This window comes from Mesoplodon mirus (genome assembly GCF_964341445.2).
Source record: "Mesoplodon mirus genome assembly, chromosome: 11".
Classification (NCBI taxonomy): domain Eukaryota; kingdom Metazoa; phylum Chordata; class Mammalia; order Artiodactyla; family Ziphiidae; genus Mesoplodon; species Mesoplodon mirus.
The window spans coordinates 41,413,877-41,432,873 of record NC_138987.1 but is presented as its reverse complement, the minus strand read 5'-3'; the positions used below and the strand labels follow the sequence as shown (position 1 = coordinate 41,432,873).

The 18,997-nt window shown below is 47.3% G+C and overlaps 1 long non-coding RNA gene across 1 annotated transcript in view; it reads left to right on the top strand.

Annotated features, from left to right (window-relative positions):
- Window positions 1-17,205, top strand: part of LOC309812212 — a 44,313-nt gene extending 27,108 nt beyond the window's left edge. The window contains exons 3-5 of the long non-coding RNA XR_014295301.1: window positions 2,601-3,016; window positions 15,396-15,459; window positions 15,541-17,205. This is a non-coding gene — a long non-coding RNA (uncharacterized lncRNA). The remainder of the gene's footprint in view (window positions 1-2,600; window positions 3,017-15,395; window positions 15,460-15,540) is intronic.
- The last annotated feature ends 1,792 nt before the right edge of the window (window positions 17,206-18,997 follow it).

Here is an 18,997-nt window from a genome sequence, read left to right as displayed (position 1 = left end):
TGACTTTGAAGGCAGGTCTTGTTGCTAGGTTCCTCATCCCCTCTACCTGCTCCCACGGAGTCGAAGAGAAATTCCCCACAGCTGGAAGAAGTCAGCACACCATGGCGGCTTCCCTTCACTTCCTTGGACAATGGGAGAAAGTAGTTATTGTTGGCAGCTCCCGAGGCAGCCATTCTTCCTGGGTAGAAATAAGAGGAGGTATCATTTCAACAGGATCTTGAAATATGGGTAAACATTATCAAATATGGAAAGGGGTGTTTTCAGGGGGTTCCACTTCTGGCTATGAAGGGTACTTACAACAGACCAACCTTCCTACCATGAGCAATCATAAGAGCTGGATAGAGCTTCCCTGGTGGCGCAGTGGTTGAGAGTCGCCTGCCGATGCAGGGGACACGGGTTCATGCCCCGGTCCGGGAAGATCCCACATGCTGCGGAGTGGCTGGGCCCGTGAGCCGTGGCCACTCAGCCTGCGCGTCCGGAGCCTGTGCTCCGCAACAGGAGAGGCCACAACAGTGAGAGCCCGCGTACTGCAAAAAAAAAAAAAAAAAAGCTGGATAAAATACCAGACACCTGTTTGAAGGCATTGGTGAGTAACCAAGGCAATGAGGATATGGTCTCTGCTTCTCCCTTCAGGGCATTGATGATTCGTGGCATGGAACCCAGAGGCAGAAGTACTGCCCAGAGCTTCCTGCAGTCTCAAGGTGCTGGGGATACACTGAAGTCCACTGCCACCAAAGCAGTGAGGATGTGATAAAAGATTGTGAATGGGGACATGTTTTACAATCCCAGTTTGTCACTTAATTAACAATAAATGAGAAATAAAACTGTTCAGTAAGGTACTTGCTCAGCAGCCCATGCCTTCCCCTCCCTGGACAGACAAATCTTCATCAGAAAGTTCTTGATGGGTGTGGAATCAGATTCTGGTGAGGGTAGAGTTGCATGTTTCCAGTCCAATGCAGTCAGCCTGACACAAGGGCTGGCTGCTCCATGATGGGTGGCTCAAGCCCTAGAACAGGCACCCTGTCCCTGGACAGGCACCACTGATTTGACTCTTTGGTCTCCCCTTTTCTCTCTTTTCTATGATCATGATTCTTTTAGTTTGCACAGAATTCCTTCAAATAGGGTAAAATATGGTTAATTTGGTTTCTGCTCACTAACTTACACTCACATTTGAGTCCTGTCTCTCTGAGACTCCGGGGTGTGCTGAAGCCACCTCGTACTGGCTTGCAAGAACTGACTGTGCATGTCTCTTCCCAACTCTGCAGCCAATTATTTTGAGTTAGTAGCTTGAATTGGCTGTGGTGGAGCATTGACACCATGGAAGCTGTAAATATTACAAACCAAGACTTCTTCCCAGAGAGCCCATTAAACATTTACCAGCACACCACTGCCCAGACTTCTTCATTGGTGTTTGGGGGGATATTCCAAAATCTTGGGTCTCACATTTCTAGAAATTCCCTGATCACTCCTGCAAACCCTTCATGTTATCATTGCCCAAGGGTTCAAGGGTATATCTTGGAGAGCAGCCTCATTCCTCTTATCTCTGGATTCCCGGGGGAACATTTTACATTTGCCCCATGAACCAGCAAAGGCCAGACTGTGAACAGCCTTGAAGAGCAGTATAAGACGAGTGACAAAGGAAGATGAGCTCGGAAGCTGCTGTACCGTCTGGGGAACGGTGACAGAGGCCTGCATGGGATGCACACGCATCTACTGCCTGGATGGCCATTTCATTTGAGAGCAATCCCATTCTACCACTTGAGGAAACATTCTCCCAGAATGACCGAGAATCTCGAGGATTCTCAGGATGCCACTATACATCAATCCATTGACACTTCTCTCTCCACACCTGTCTTCCAAATTAGTCAATGTTTTCAGGGCCCTTGAATCCCAGGAGATAGATATTTTTCAGAAACAGACCCTTGGGTTTGTTATGCAAAAACTAAGTCAAATCAACCATCCAGAGGACAGAAAATCTTTGGTCATGGAGTGACAACTGTCGATGAGAAGAATTCATGGTTTTTACTGTGTTTATTTATACATGAGCATCTCAGATGACTATTCTTATTAATCTACATCAAAAGTCTATTTCTTGTAACCTGAGATTTTTCCCTGTTAAGCCCTGTAATGATGGTGTCCTGAGCAAGAAAGTTTTTTGTCTTGTCTTGTTTTGTTTTGTTTTGCCTCAGAGCGTAGCCTAAAGTACAGTTCTGATTGCCTTGTAAATAGGATGTTCCTTGAGTAATTATCTCAGTGACCACGGGTGGTTGTAGTTGATTCAGAAAAGTCTCCTTTTGGAGACAGAGTCTGTTCACGCTTCCCATTAAGTCATGAAGACCAAACCCAAGAGTGAGTTTGAATACTTATTCAATATTCACGCAGGGTGATTTGATGGCAGCAAAGAGGACTGAGAAAAATAAACAGCCATCAGCACAGAAGAACCTCATTAAATCAGCTGATGAGAGCTTGTAGCTTCTCATATTTACAGTAACATGACAGTGTATAAATCAGCATCCTTCTCGAAGGCCAGACCCTCCAAAGAAATGGGCTTTTAAAACAGGAAGATGCAGAGCTAACATATTCATATACTTTCTTTTCAGAGGATACCTACCTGTGCAGTCCTCTAAGCTCTTCCAAAGATTCTTCACCTGCGTTGTTTGTTTTGTTTTGTTTGTTTGTTTGTTTTTGGCTGCACCACGCGGCACGTGGGATCTTAGTTCCCTGACCAGGGATCAAACCCGCACCCCCTGCAGTGGAAGCCTGGAGTCATAACCACTGGACCGCCAGGGAAGTGCTAGCTACGTTATTTTATTGAAATTCTTATAACACATGAGGGGATGAGATGGGCAGACTATGTTGTATTTCTGTCTTCTCTCACCTGCAGGAGATGCTGAGGTTCCAAGAATGATGATGCTGGATCAAGGTGGCCCAGCAGGAGAACCACAGTAATTCAGGTTCAAGATTCTCAGCTTGGCATTTATCGTGCTGACTGCGAGGCTCATGGCAATTTATTTTTGTGAGTGAAACGTACTTAGCTATAGGTGGATGTTGACTTTTGATAAAGATGGTGATAGAAGTAGCAAAAAGAGGGGTCTGGTGTGGTTGGGATTGGGGGACTGACACTGAGGCTGGTGTGGCGGCTTGTCCCAGCAATGGCTCCGACGGACCCCACGCCTGGAATTCACCCCCTGCCTGGGCATCTCCCACTCTGGCCCCGTGACTCACTTTAACCCATACAGCGGGGCCCAAGGGATGCTGCACCAATTCTGGGTCTAAGCCTTAAAGATGTTTTTGCACTTTTGGGAGCCCCAAGCTGCCGTGTAAAAAGCCCAGTTACCCGGAGAGACCACATGAAGAAGCCACATTGAGAGGGAGAAGCCCTGAGGCTACAAGGGGAGAGAGGGAGAGAGAGACAGACAGACGGACTGACAGGAGAAGGAGGGAGCCCCAGATGAGCCCACCCAGCATTCCGGTTGTCCCAGCCATGGCACTGGACACATGGGAAAAGCCACAGCAGAGGTTTCAGCCCCTGCTGCCATCTGACAGCAGCTGCATCCATCAGAGACCCCAAGGGAAACTGGCAAAAAAACTGTTCAGCTGAGCTCTCGTTAATCCCAGATCATGAGAAACAAAGAAATAGTTATTGTTTTAAGCCAATAAGTTTTGGGGTGGTTGTTATGCAGCAAGCGATACACAAAACAGCCAGAGGAGATTTCATGTATTCATTCGTTCACTCGTTGGTCATTTACTAATCTACTATGCTCCCATCACTTTCCCTTCTTGTTGCTTTCATCTAGCAGCATTCCAATCATTTCCCTTCGTGCAGCTTTAGCACCCGGCTGTCTGTCTTCCTCTACACCAGCTGGAATTTTTATAGGGATTCCACTGACTCTGTAGATGGGGACTGTTGCCATTCTAACAGTATTAAGTCTTCCAATCCGTGAGTACGGCTGTTTTTCCATTTATTTAGCTCTTCTCTAATTTCTTCCAACAATGTTACATAGTTTTAAGTGTTCAAGGCTTACACATCTTTTGTTAAATTTCTTCCTAAGGATTTTATTCTTATTGATGCTGTTGTAATTGCAATTGTCTTTGTCTCATTTTCAGATTTTTCACTGGTTGGTAGTGTATAGATATACAGTAGATTTTTGTACATTCATCTTGTATTCTGTAGCTTTGCTGAACTTGTTTATTAGTTCTAATAGTTTTTGTGGATTCCTTAGGATTTTCTACATATAAGATCATGTTTGTGAATACAAATAGTTTTACCCTTTCATTTCATTTCCTTTTTTAAAAAAAAAAAAAGATTTATTGGGCTTCCCTGGCAGTGCAGTGGTTAAGAATCCTTCTGCCAACGCAGAATGTGTCAGGTCTTCATTGCAGCACGCGGGATCTTCGTTGAGGCATGAGGGATCTTGAGTTGCAGCGTGCGGGCCCTTTGTTTTGGCGCGCCAGCTTCTCTCTAGTTGTGGTGCTCAGACTCCAGGATGCGTGGACTCTGTAGTAGTGGCGCGCGGGTTTCAGAGCGCGTGGGCTCTGTAGTTTGCGGCACACAGGCTCTCTAGTTGAGGCACATGAGCTCAGTAGTTGCGGTGCACTGGTTTAGTTGCCCCCCAGCATGTGGGGTCTTAGTTCACTGACCGGGGATTGAACCCACATCCCCTACATTGTAAGGCGGATTCTTTACCACTGGACCACCAGGGAAGTCCCATACCCTTTCATTTCTGATCTGAATGGCTTTTATTTCTTTTTACTGCCTAACTTCCCTGCCTGGAACCTCTAGTAAAAATGTTGAAAGGAGGTAGCAAGGGAAAACATCCCAGTTTTGTTCCTGACCCTGGGGGAATCCTAGGGGGATTCAGCCTTTCGTCATTAAGTCTGATGTAACTGTGGGTTTTTCACTGATACTCTTTATCAAGTTGAGGAAGTTCCTTTCTATTCTCAGTTTGCCAAACATTTTTATAAAAAAGTGACTTTTGTCAAATGCCTTTTCTGTGTTTATTGAGATGATCGTGTGTTTTTTGTCCTTTATTCTGTTGATACGATATATTAATTGATTTTGAGATGTTAAAACAAACTTGCATTCCTGGGATAAGAATCCCAATTGATTCTGGGATAAATCCCATTTTGGTCATGGTGCATAATCCATTTTACATGTTTCTGGATTCAATTTGCCAGTGTTTTGTTGAGGACTGTTACATAATATTCAAAAGAGACATGGGTCTATAGTTTTCTATTCTCAGGATGTCTTTGACTGGTTTTAATATTATGGTGATACTGGCCTCATGGAATGAGGTGGGTACTTCTTTTTCATTTATTTACCGCAGCTCTCAAATGGGAACTCAGAACTGCCAGACAATCCTGCTACACTTCCCTAGTAAATTTACTTTCATACTATTATGTAGCTTTTCATCTGTCCTTATATCTAACACTACTTAGTTGATGACTGCCTCATGTTTTATGGAGAACAGAGATGTAATTAAATGAGAACTGCCCCATTTCCCACACCCAGAGTTACCAAGTCTCAGCATCCTTTGCCATGGTTGACTGCTCTCTCCTTGAAATACTTCCTTCTGGAGGCCACTATGATACTGCACTTGTCTGGATCCCTTCCTGCCTCAGAGACTGCGCCTTCTCCACCAGATCTCTAAATGTTGGAGTTCCCTAGGGCTCTGCCCTCTGCTCTTTCCTCTTTTTTTACCTACACTCTCCAGTGATCTCATGTATCCCTTTAACTTTGACTCAAAAATGTATATGTCCTGCCCTGACCTTTCTCAGGAATTCTAGACTCATATCCAACTGCCTTCTCATTATTGCCATTTGGATGTCTAAAGGCTTCTCAAAGTTAATGCTGCCAACACCCAACTGTTTCTCCCCTGCACCAGCCCCATCCTGCCGCTGCTTCTCTCCTAGCCTCCCCTGTCCCTGTGGACAGCACTGCCACTAGCTAGGGCATCTTTGATTCGTCCCTTTCTCTCAGATCCCTTTTTTTTTTTTTTTTTGCGGTATGTGGGCTTCTCACTGCTGTGGCCCCTCCCACTGTGGAGCACAGGCTCCCGACGCGCAGGCCCAGCGGCCATGGCCCACGGGCCCAGCCGCTCCACGGCACGCGGGATCCTCCCGGACTGGGGCACGAACCCGCGTCCCCTGCATCGGCAGGCGGACTCTCAACCACTGCGCCACCAGGGAAGCCCCTCAGATCCCATTTTTAAACAGAAAAATTCTGGTTGACTCCACACCGAAACATAACCTGCCGTATTCAGCTACTTTTATCCATTTCCTCTGCTTAAAGATTCCCTGATTTGCTTCCTCTCACACCTATTATCTCTGAATGCAACTTGCTCTTTTTGGTGCACTGATGAACTTTCCTTCCTCCCTCCCTCCCTCCCTCCCTCCCTCTCTTCCTTCCTTCCTCTCTTTCTTTCTGAAACAAAAGTCAACTTGGGGTCTTGCCTTAAAGAAAAAAATATATGAATACAAATACTACTATCTTTTTATCAGGAAATAGAATGTCTGGACAGGGATGCCATATACAGGTTGTGCACTGCACAAGTCCAAGGGTGCAAAATGGCACGGTGGTATTCAACAGCCCTGTACTTATGTATTTTTTTATGAATATATCTTTTTAATTATTTATTATTTTATTATTTATTTATTTATGGCTGGGTTGGGTCTTCGTTGCTGCACGCAGGCTCTCTCTAGTTGTGGACAGCAGGGGCTACTCTTTGTTGCAGTGCACGGGCTTCTCATTGTGGCGGCTTCTCTTGTTGTGGAGCACGGGCTCCAGGCGCGCAGGCTCAGTAGTTGTGGCACATGGGCTCAATAGTTGTGGCTCGTGGGCTCTGGAGTGCAGGCTCAGTAGTTGTGGTGCATGGGCTTAGTTGCTCTGTGGCATGTGGGATCTTCCTGGACAAGGGATCGAACCTGTGTCCCCTGCACTGGCAGGCAGATTCTTAACCACTGCTCCACCAGGGAAGTCCTGTATTTTTTTAATTGATAACTTTTATTGTGGCAAAATATAACAAAAATTGATCATTTTAACCATTTTTAAGTGTACAATGCAGTGTCATTAAGTACATTCGCAATATTGTACAATCTTACCACTCTCCATTTCCAGAATTTTTAAATCTGCCCAAACAGAAACTCTCTCCCCATTAAACACTCCCTCTCCATTCCCCCTCCCCCAGCCCCTGGCAACCTCTATTAAACTTTCTGTCTCTATGAATTCGCCGATTATAGGACCTATAGAAATGGAATCATACGTTTGTCCTTTTCTGTCTGCTTTATTTTTATGCATTCTTTTGTATTTTTCCATCCTTGAAGCGTTTCGTTTGAAAGTTAAAATTTCAAAGCATTATTTAACTAGCACACAGGTTAACATTCTACCTTTGAACAAATTTAGTTCAAGATATTTTTGAAACTAGTTTATCTTATCTTTTCTTTATAGTTTATCTTTTTCATTTATCTTGTCTTTTTTTGCAGATTACTTAGCTGTAAAATGTAGTTTGTCTCATAGGGTCTCTTAATATTACGTTTTTTTGAAAAGAAGACATTCTACCATGATAAAAATTCTTTGGTCAAACTTTAGTCAGGCTCCTAAACCTCCTCCTAGGCCAATCTGGGGGTCCCTGTTAAATCTAGCTTTGGCAAGCACCCTGCTAAGTCGATTTAACCAGAACCCCCATCCTTGATACTTGATCACCCTCGATAATCTGATCTGGTTCCTCACCACCCCCCCACCCCCTGACTCCACACCAGGTGATGCCTAAACAGGCTGGCCTGTCTTCAGCAAGAATCCTGTTAGGTTGGCTTCGCCAGAATCCCCCTTACCCCTGATGTTTCCTCTTAGTCATTTTCCATCCACTGACTCCTACCTCTCCTTGGCTCTAAATCCCCACCTGCCCACCCTGTATTCAGAGCAGAGCCCAACCTCTTTCCCCCGACTGCAGTGGTCCCTGTACATATCATGATGGTCCTGAATAAAGCCTGCCCTACCGTCTTTAACAAGTGTCTCTGAATAATTTTTTAACAATCATTGCAAATTAAGTGCATGGCAAAGTCTTTAATATAAAAAGAAATGTATGTGGGGGACTTCCCTGGTGGCACAGTGGTTAAGAATCTGCCTGCCAATGCAGGGGATACAGGTTCAAGCCCTGGTCTAGGAAGATCCCACATGCCGCGGAACACCTAAGCCCATGCGCCAAAACTACTGGGCCTGCGCTCTAGAGCCTGTGAGGCACAACTGCTGAGACCACGTGCCACAACTACTGAAGCCTGCGCGCCTAGAGCCTGTGTTCTGCAACAAGACAAGAAACCACAATGAGAAGCCCACGCACCGCAACGAAGAGTAGCCCCCAACTCGCCGCAACTAGAGAAAGCCCACGCTCAGCAATGAAGACCCAATGCAGCCAAAAATTTAAAAAATAAATAAATTTATTTTCTAAAAAAAGAATTGTATGTGACTTTCGTCAACCATTTTTCTTTTCTTTGTGACCATAGCAGGGGTTTAGATTTTATTTCAAAAATGTTTTTTCCCATTCACACCAAGACCAGATATCCCCCCTCCGCCGCCCTGCCTTTTTTCTTTTTCCACTGATTTCCAATCTAAGCCAATCAGAGTTCATACTTTCTGCCAGAAAAATCCAATCAACTCTCCCTGCTTTGCAGCCAGACCCAGTCAGCTCTGCCTTGGTGCCCAGGTTAGCCGCAGGCCTCAGGAGAGAGAGGGTGAGAACAGAAGGTCCCTCGTCATGGGCTTCACGCATTGCTCTTGAAGGGCACTGCCAAGTTTGTCCTGAGCATCCTTCCCCTGCCCCACACTGCTGCCCCCCCACCCTTTCTCCCAAGACTGAAGACAGCCAGTCTCCTGACTTTGCCATCTTTTGGAGAAAGGAAAGAACAGTCTCACATACTTCTTGTTCAGGATTATAGGTTTAAAATCAGCTTGGATTTGCTGCTTCTGGACTTTTCTCCTCTTTCCCTGCCTGCTAGTCTTTGTGCTGGGAGCTATCAGGACAGAGTCTGCCTCAGTCCTGATGATGGTAATGGTGATGATGGTGATGGTGGTGGTGGTGGTGATGATGGTGGTGATGATGAGACGATGATGATGGTGATGAATGATGGTGATGATGATGATGATGGTGGTGGTGGTGATGAGATGATGATGATGGTGAAGATGGTGATGATCATGGTGATGATGGTGGTGATGAGATGATGATGGTGATGATGATAATGATGGTGATGATCATGGTGATGATGATGATGGTGGTGATGAGATGATGGTGATGATGATGGTGGTGATGATGATCATGGTGATGGTGATGATGGCGGTGATGGTGGTGATGATGATGGTGGTGATGGTGGTGATGATGGTAGTGACGAGCTAAGATATGTGAAGCCCTCTCCACCTCTACATGTTGGCTCATGTAATCCTCATAACAACCTGAAAGGGTAAGGAAACTGAGGCATGAGATACTGAGCTGATTGCCCTTGTCACAGTTGAGTATCTGAGGCCATGTCTGAGCTGCAGCTGGCATCTGGAGCCTGCACTCTGAGCCACAGGAAACTCTCTGGGACCTGCTCCCAGTTTAGCACTGAATCTTTGTTTAGTGGATGCCTGAGCCAAGGTCCTTAAATATCACTCTCCCTTGTTGGAGAAGAACCACTGAGGCCATTTAAGCATTGGCACATTTGCAACCACTTCAAGTAATTTTATTTGTCATGGAACATCAACTTTTACATGATGTGTGCACAATATCTACTCACTATGATCCTTAAATCAATAAATACAATGTATTTAAATTGATAAATAGAATGTATTCAAATATAATATAAATAAACACAATGTATCCAGATACATAGTAAACAAACAGTGTATTTAAATCAATGAATGAAATGATTAAGGGACCCTAAATGGACACTTACCTGGTTCCAGAGGGTTCTCTAGTTTCAATGCTTTCCAGCTAGAAGTTCTGAGAGGTAGTCTACACAATGTCATTGTATTTCAGTTACTTTCACATTTTCTTGGTGCTTCCAAGAACTTTCTCTGAACTTCTCAGGCCCCTTATCATTCCCTATAGAATTGTAGTTATTTTTTAATTAATTAATTAATTAATTTATTTATTTATTTATTTATGGCTGTGTTGGGTCTTTGTTGCTGTGTGTTGGGCTTTCTCTAGTTTTGGCGAGCAGGGGCTGCTCTTCGTTGCAGTGCGCGGGCTTCTCATTGCGGTGGCTTCTCTTGTTGCAGAGCACGGGCTCTAGGCACATGGGCTCAGTAGTTGTGGCACACAGGCTCTAGAGCGCAGGCTCAGTAGCTGTGGCACATGGGCTTAGTTGTGTCACAGCATGTGGGATCTTCCCGGACCGGGGCTCGAACCTGTGTCTCCTGCATAGGCAGGTGGATTCTTAACCACTGCGCCACCAGGGAAGTCTGAGAATTGTAGTTATTTATGTGCCAATTTCATCTCTAAGTGTCTCGAGGTCAGGCTTGATCTTTGAGTCATCTGTCCATCCTCCTTTCCACCCACTAGACCCACCCTTCCCCACGTGGCGTCTAGCACCATCCCTTACCCGTTGTTAGGACTCAGTACATATTTGATGTTTGAAAGAATGAACAGTCCTCTAAGACATTGCCTGATGGAAGAGATCCAAGTACACACACCCAAGCTTGTCTCCATGGTGCAAATCAGGATCACTCAGGATTTCTCTATTGATCTTTCACTGTATCCAAAAGGGCTAGACCATGAAGGCAAAGCAGTTACTTTCATTAGAGTCCAAATGAGACTAGTGAAGTTTTATGGATATTTGAAAAAAGACATTTAGTTCAAACAAGGAATGTCTAGCTCTCATTTCCATCACCACAATCACTCTCCATGAGTCAATGTTGGGTTTCAGCCTCCATGACCCTGAGATTGTTTCAGTGGCCCCTCCATCCCTGTGCACTGGTCAGTTGCTGTTCCACAGCCTCAGTTCTGAATCACCTGAAGCTCATGATATACAAGTTCCCATTCGATGGGCTAAGTGTCTTTTCTGCAGGAAGGTAATACATCCCTCAATTACAGTTGTCATGATTTCTTAAGTAACTCTATGGATACCGGGACTCAATTCTGGATACGTAGGGAATGGCTGTGGTCTCTAACCCTCGAATTTATATTTTCATTGGGAATATTTAAAAGTGACAGTAGAAGTTAAACGACAGTCTGAGTTTAGCAATGATAGAAGGCAAGAGCAAAACTGTATCCCGGGATGGGGCGAGATGAACTCATCATTGGCAGGTCTCAGAATTCAGAGAACGGGAAAGTGACTCTGGGCTGAGCTTGTGTGGGAAGGCTTCGCCCAGAAGAGGATGATCTTGTACTGCCCTGTCACCAGTGGTAGCAGCATGCCAGGCTCTCAGTGCGGCAACCAGGCCATTGGTCAGCAGGCTGACCTCCCTTAAGCTCAATAGCCAGACTGTTACAGTTATGGTGGGAATCGATGTACAGGATGATTTATACCTTCCATTCCCCAAACCAATTTTTTTCCTATTTCTTATCATTACTTGCTGAATCTATGTGCTAATTAGTAGCTGTCACTTCATTTTCAGCAGCTTAACCTGCTGCTGAAAATTATGACAGAGCTAAAAATGAATGATTACCAAGATACACTAATTACATCTCAAGGGATGTGCCCAAGATATTTAGACTATCTTTTCTCCTCCTTTGTTGCCTTTCCCTAGTGAGTAAGTTTGCTCTAATCACTTTTGAAGGAAGCAAGTTACATCACAACTCTAGCACCTTGGGGTTTGTATGTGTAAGAGCTAAGAGGAGGATTAGATTCTGTTAGAGTGGCTGGCAGTCTTTGAAATGAGGTGTATCAAGGCCTGGCCCATTTTCTTCCCCACATGCTAACTGCACATTGGCACGAGGGATAAAATAGGGCAGACTATTTTAGGGTAGGCTTGGTATGCCCTTTCCAGCTCCTGATTCAGGGCATGGACTCTTTCAACCCGAAAGGAAGGGATTAAGGTGGTAGAAACAGCTCATGTACCAGCAGAAACTTGGCGCGCCATCTTTGGTACATGGTCAGCCAGCTTCTGTACCAAGACCCCACCACATCAGTATCTTTGGACTTCCCATCATACAAGTGGCCACATTTAACATTGAGTTGATAGTTAAGGATTAAAGAACCTGGGTGGAACCGAAGTGGATCGGATTTCTCATATTTTTGTTCTGATTTTCACTAAATAGAATTAGGCTGTGTTTGTTGCTGCTGGCTTCCTGCCTTTCCCTCAGTCCTTGTCTCTACATACTGAGAGCTGCTGACCAGAGGCCCCTGAGACTCAAGTCCTGATGCCTTTTTCCCCGGGCTCTTAGACTGTACTGGGCCTGGCCACTGGACAAGCCAAGCGGGAAGTGCAGGAGAGTTAATGCCCCAGAAGCAGCCCTCAGCTGTTGTTGATGGGGCGCAGGTGAAGCCTAGCTTCTGTGCTACCCAGCAGAGTAACTCCGAATGCTGTCTCAGGAGCCTAGTAAAAAGATATATTTCTTTTTTCAGGAATTTGATAAAATGGTAAGATTTCATCAACAGTCACCCAGTGTTCAGCAACTGTCCATTAATAGTCTGCTCTGTGCCTGGAACTGCTCTGGGCGCTGTGAGTGTGGTGGGAACTGAGACGTAGAGGGTTCTTACCTTCATGGAGTTTACATTCTAGGCAGGGCAGAGCCACAGTCAACAAGTAAATAACTAAACAAGTAAATAAATAAATGAACATGCTGTAATAAGTGCTGTAAAGGTTATAAGACATGATCAGCTCTTGGTTATTTCATTCACTGGACAAATATTTATTGAGCTCTGTATGACTGTATGCCAGGTATGCATTGGGCCTTGGTGACATGGTGCAGACAGGACAGAACAGGTCCCTGAACTCATGGAGATGTTGTGTCTGGTTGGGAAAGATGCAGCAAATACATGAATAGATGTAACAACTGCAGATGACCAGCTGCTAGGAAGGAAGGAAATGGAGTGGTATCTTGGAACCACCCCATTAGGTGGTTCCAAGGTGGAAATTAGGAAATTTCCAAGAATTTCCTAATTCTTGGAAAATGCAAAGAATTAGGAAACGACTTACTCTGAGAGCTCACTCTGGCTGACAGGTGGGCATATTTCAGCAGAGGTGGCTTGTGAGGGGGTGGAGAGGTGGGGTGGGCAACTTAGAGTGCTTCTCACAGCAAGTGCAAAGGCCCTGAGGTGGGAAAGGGCTTGGCGTGTTTGGTGAGAAGGAAGGAGGCTATGCGGCTGCCACCTGCTGAGCCAGGGAAGTGGGGAAAGGAGCAGTTGGAACCTGGGGAGAAGCCTGGTCGCTCGGCCCCTGGTGGGCCACGGGGAGGGGCTTGAATTTTATCCTAGTAATTATCTGGAGAGCTCCTGGAGAACTGAAGGGAGGAAAATGACACAGTATGACTTATGTTTTTAAAAGCTTGCTCGCTGCTACGTGGGAAACGGCGGGTTGTGAGGTGAGACAGGAAGCCGCCATGAGGTCAGGAGGTTATGACAGTGACCCAGGCAAGACCTTCACCGAGCGTATTGTTTTTGAGGTTCATCCATGTTGTAGCAAATGTCAGTACTTCATTCCTTTGTATTGAGGAATGTCTGGGTACACTTACTGCATCTGGACTTTTGGGTTGTTTCCACTTTGGGGCGATCATGAATATTTTGCTGTTATGAACATTCATGTACAGGGTTGTGTGTGGACGTGTTTCCAGTTCTCTTGGGAGGATAATACTTTCGAACTACTAAGTGATTTCTTTTTTCTTCTCCTGTAATTCTCTTTGTTTGCCCTCCCTCCTACTCAAGCAGCTAGACGACTTGGTAAAACAATCACAGAAACGCTGCCTTATTTTCCTCGCTGCATCCACGGGTGGCTGGTGCTTTCAGTTGGCCCCATCCATGATATTTCCTTGACCATGGGATGCAGGTGGTACCTGCCAGGCTTCTCTTTTATAATAAGAGTTATTCCTTTCCCTGGTTTTCTGCCATTTTTGTAGGGAGGTTCTTTGAAACTCTGCAAGGATCTCCATTCATCATTAACTCTTGATGTATTCATTTTACTTATTTATATCTGTATGGATTTACGCTTTCCTATTATAGTCATTGGATTTTAATTATTGGTACCATTATTTATTTTTATGCTCAAATCATCCTAGATTTGGCCAATGGCAGCCTTTTCAGAAGTAGATTCCATATTTGTTGATGCGTCTCTCTCATCCTATAAGCACTTCCTCGCTCTCTGGCCTCTTCCCCCTGTGGTGTCTCATTCCAGCCCCATCTTCAAAGAGGACCAACCCCAACGCCAAGGCTCATCAAGCCTCTGCTTTTGTTACACGCTGGTGTCTCATTGGCTAAAGCAAGTCACATGGCCTGGCAGGTGTAAGCATGGGCGGGGCCACACAGGGGCACAGAGCCCAGGAGGGGGGATTCATTGGGGGCCGTCAGTCCTGCAGGCCAATTACAAATGCTAACTGACATCCAGCCACAGTGTTGGGGAGAAAATAAGGAGGCGTGTTAGCCGTTAGAGAATGAATGCCCCAACCAAAAGGGCAGCCCCTTTGCAGCTCCAGGTAAACGTTGCCATGTAGGACATAAGCCCAGTGTTGCCAGGTCTTGTGATTTTTTTCAGAGACACAGAAAATCTAGAGTTATAGACAAAATCCAGATTCTAAAGTGTTGACTCAAATTTTTAATCCCATGTGGGCCAACAAAACCCATCTGTGAGTGGCCTTTGGCACCCGGGACACCTGTCGGCCACCCCGGTGGGTGCACCTTGTGTTTCTAAGCAGTGTCACTGCACCACAGCCCTGTAAGGCAGTGCCATCAGGAATCTTCCCATGGCAAGGGGTGGCATCACCCACCCAGACTTGCTCGGGCCGGAAGGACAGTTATTGGTTCAGTAAAAAGAACTTGCAAGGCTGGCTTTGGTCATGCTGACCTTGGGGCTTAAGTGACGTCCCCAAGACTCGGTCTCTGTCCCTCAGCTCTGTTTTCTCATTCGTTGGCTGCATTCTGAAGCAGGCTTTCTCTGTGCAGCCGCACAATCGGCAGCTCCAGGCTTAGGTGATCCTCTGCGCTTGAGTCCCCCAAAGAGAAATTATCTTTCTCCCAGCATCCAGCTCTGCCCAGCTGACAGGCCCTCCTGCCCCACCAGGGACCACATCTGTCTCTGGCCAGGCTGCCTCATGAGCCCCTGTGACTTGGAGAAGCAGGGACGTCCAAGTGGAATTGCATGGAGTGGGTGGCAGGGCTGGGCGGGGTGGGGGGCAGTAACATAGGCGGGGTGGGGGAGGAATCTGAGAGGGAAGAAAGAACAGGTGTCAGTCGCAGGAGGGAACTCATTATTTCTCGCTTGTTCATGGAAGAAAATTTTAGAAAATGCAAAGAATTAGGAAACGACTCACCCTGAGAGGTCACCCTGGCTGACAGGTGGGCATATTTCTTTCTTTCTACCCAGGTGAGCTTCATCTCTGCTGTATGTGTAACTTTATATCTGCTTTTTTCTCTCAGAATTGTAAGTTCCTCAGGTCTCTGTCTCGAGGATCTTGAGTGGAGCCCGGCCTGGGGTTCCTTGAAGTGTCCCGTCTAGGGACAGGGTGACCAGCCCCTGGGGCCAGGTTGAGCTCTCCACGGAGGACCCAGGAGACTCTCTGGTGGGGAATGGAGAGACTGAGGCAAGGAGCCAGGCGGGTCCTGAAACACTTTCAGACAACGCAACCATCGCGACCCCGGCGCTCTTATTCAAGACCACAATCCTGTGTCCATGACCACAGCAGTGGAGCCCGGATGCTTTCTCGTCTGTGTTCTGATGATTGCTCGAGACCCACGGGCACAGTCTGTCAATGTGGGAAGGAGGCAGAAGCAAGGGGGCACATGCCTCCTTGGGCAGCTCCTCTGCTTTTTCATTTTTTAAATATTTTAATTTATTTATTTACTTATTTGGCTGCGCTGGGTCTTAGCTGCGGCATGGGGGATCTTCTCTGCGGCGTGTGGGATCTTGTTCCCTGACCAGGGATCGAACCCGGGCCCCCTGCGTTGGGAGCGTGGAGTGTTAACCACTGAACCACCAGGGAGGTCCCGCCTCTGCTTTCTTCCTTCACTGGCTGGTGGCAGAAGAGCAGAACATCACCCTGTTTGCTGGCTGGGTGTGTGATCGCTGGGGCCCCCCCTCACCATGGAAGGCTTTGGGAAGACAGTCTCTGAGTGTTCAATGGTCTCCAGACCGACGGTGAGTCCTGAGCAATGGTTCTGGCACCTGCTTATTAGCCCGTCTATGAAACACACGCTATGTACGCCGCGGCACTGAGTGGGTCCCAGGGGGCTAATTGCTTCATTGTGTAAATCCACGCTTAGGGAAGTTTAGCACACACAGACTATGCGCTCAGCCAGCTGAAATGATCCTCTGTTGCTGTTACAGTCAATGGTGAAAATCACACACACCACTTTGAAAAGTGAACGATGTTTTTCACCTGATGGATCATAATAGCTCTGCTGAGTGGTTAAGGTCTGGACCGTCAGTCCATTGAGAGCCTGTGGAAGTGGGGGCGGGGGTAGAAGAGCGAGGCTGGGGGTGAGAAGGGGTGTCCCATCATGTCACTCCTTCTAGAAAGCCGGCACGAGAAGAACTGGCAGGCGCTTCTACTGGAACGCCAATCCTTAACTCCGTCTATACTTTATGGGCTCGTGAACATCCCTGAGCCCTCTTCTGTATTTCCATGCACAACTCTTTGTTTGGCTGGCACCCAATTCCCACTCTTTCTCAGTAAACCCTCTGTAATGTGTGTAAAGAACAGAGGAAGGGCCATGTAAGTGTTAATGGTGTAGGCATGCAGCCAGGTCCCTCTGCTTTGAGGTCTAACTCAAGACCCACCTCTGTGAAAGATCCCCAGCCCGCTGATGCGCCCCTTGCCTCCAAATGCTGAGGATGGTGACAGGGCCAACAGTGATGACAACGATGGTGATGACAATGATGATGACGATATGATGATGACAGCCAATACCCACTCTGTGAGGCCCTGGGACCACCATGTTCTAAATCCTTTATCTGTGTTAATCAACGTAATACAACAGTGCACCAAGCCACTTGATGTCTTTCCTGTTATTTGGATCAGGAAACTGAGGCAGGACAGGCTAAGTGACCTGCCCCAGCCGCACGGCTGGTCGGACGCAGAGTGAAGATCTGGACCCAGGCCACAGGCCTTAGGAGTCCAGCCCAGAACCCAATAGACAGGCTGCCTCTTCGAGGTCACAGCTACTGGTTTGGGCCCCGTATCCCTGCTGGAATCATTAGCTGACTGGCTCCGCTAACGTGCCTTCTTCACTTCTCAAAGCAAAGCCACCTTAGTCTTTGTATTCCCAAAGTGTACACAGTAACTGCTCACTTAGCATCGATCAGCTGGCAAAGACCCTGACGGGCAGATGGTGAAATGCTTTCATTTCACAGTAACAGGCCCTTGTCTGGCTCTCATGTTCTAAGGGGGAGCATTGTGGCCCCCTCCCAGGTCCCAGGGGTCAGAAATCCAGGGATGCCTGGTTGGGGGGACAGAGAGGAGGCACACCCCCAGAGGAGGAGGGACAAGAAGGTTCGTCCCTGGGAGGAGAGCTCTGGGGGTGGGGCAAAGGCGAGACCAGGTCTCCCAGGGCCCAGTGTGGGAGCTGCAGGGGTGGCAGGACCTCTGCAGAGTCCAGTCCCGGTCAGCTGACTGGGACTGTTAGCCTGACTTGTCCTCAGGTGACAGCAGCCTGGAGGGCAAGAGAGACCCTGGGAACAGGAAGGCAGGGAGGCCGGCCCGAGGAGCCTGCCAGGCCACCCGCCCGGTGTTTGGAAGGAATGTGTCGCACCTAATGGGAAACAGGAGTGCTCTGGAGCTCCTGTCTTTGGGCAGGACACAGGTAGCTGTTCTGGCTCCCACGGGGACTTCAGGAGGGGGAGGTGGGACCCTGGCCTGCGCCCTCCGATTGGCTGCGGGAAGCAGCTAAGCCACAGGCCCCGCACGAAGTAGGTGCTGAGGCTTGTTGAATGAAAGAACACAGGAATGAATGGACCTTCAGAGCAGTTATGGAGAGACAGAGCCCAAGTCACGTGCTTCTACACGAAGCAATTCCACGCTGTCATCCTAAGTGTGAGGACAGGCAGTTTGCTAGGAAGGAAAGTAGGCCTAGGCATTGGCTCACGTGACTTGGCCAATTGCCTAGAGCGGACCAGAGGGTCTGCAAGGGTCTTTCTCAAAGGGTGACCTATGGGCTGACCGCATCTGTGTTGGGAGGGGCCCAGAAATCTGCATTAGCAAACTCCGTAGGTGATTCTCATGCGGAAGATGGGGCCTGTGACTATTAAGAGGAGAAAAAAAAAAACGGAGAATAAAATGTTCCTGTGAACTCAGAACAAAACAACAGCTTCGGTCTAAGAGGGCTCTGAATAATTGTCTGGGTAATGCTACCCCCTCTTTTTTATTATGATAAAATATATATAGCATCAAATTTACCTTTTTTTTTTTTTTTTTTTTTCGTGGTACGCGGGCCTCTCACCGCCGTGGCCTCTCCCGTTGCGGAGCACAGGCTCCGGACGCGCAGGCTCAGCGGCCATGGCTCACGGGCCCAGCCGCTCTGTGGCATGTGGGATCTTCCCAGACTGGGGTACGAACCCGTGTCCCCTGCATCGGCAGGCGGACTCTCAACCACTGCGCCACCAGGGAAGCCCTAAAGTGCTTTGTTTTAATGTAAACTCCTACGTTTCCTCAACTCTCACCTCCCTGGTGACAACTCTGTGGCCACCTCCACTGCGGAGACTCTCACCTGAGGGATTCTATGCCCAAAGCTCCAGTTGTGTTGAACCGAGTCAGTTTGTCCTTCCCGGCTTCCGAAAGCTCTGACACACACCTCTCCGTGTCACTAGATGGCGCTGGAGAGTAGTTTGAGTTTTTTCCTTGGGGAGAAAGACCTGTTTTGTCTCCTTCTCCTGGGGGGT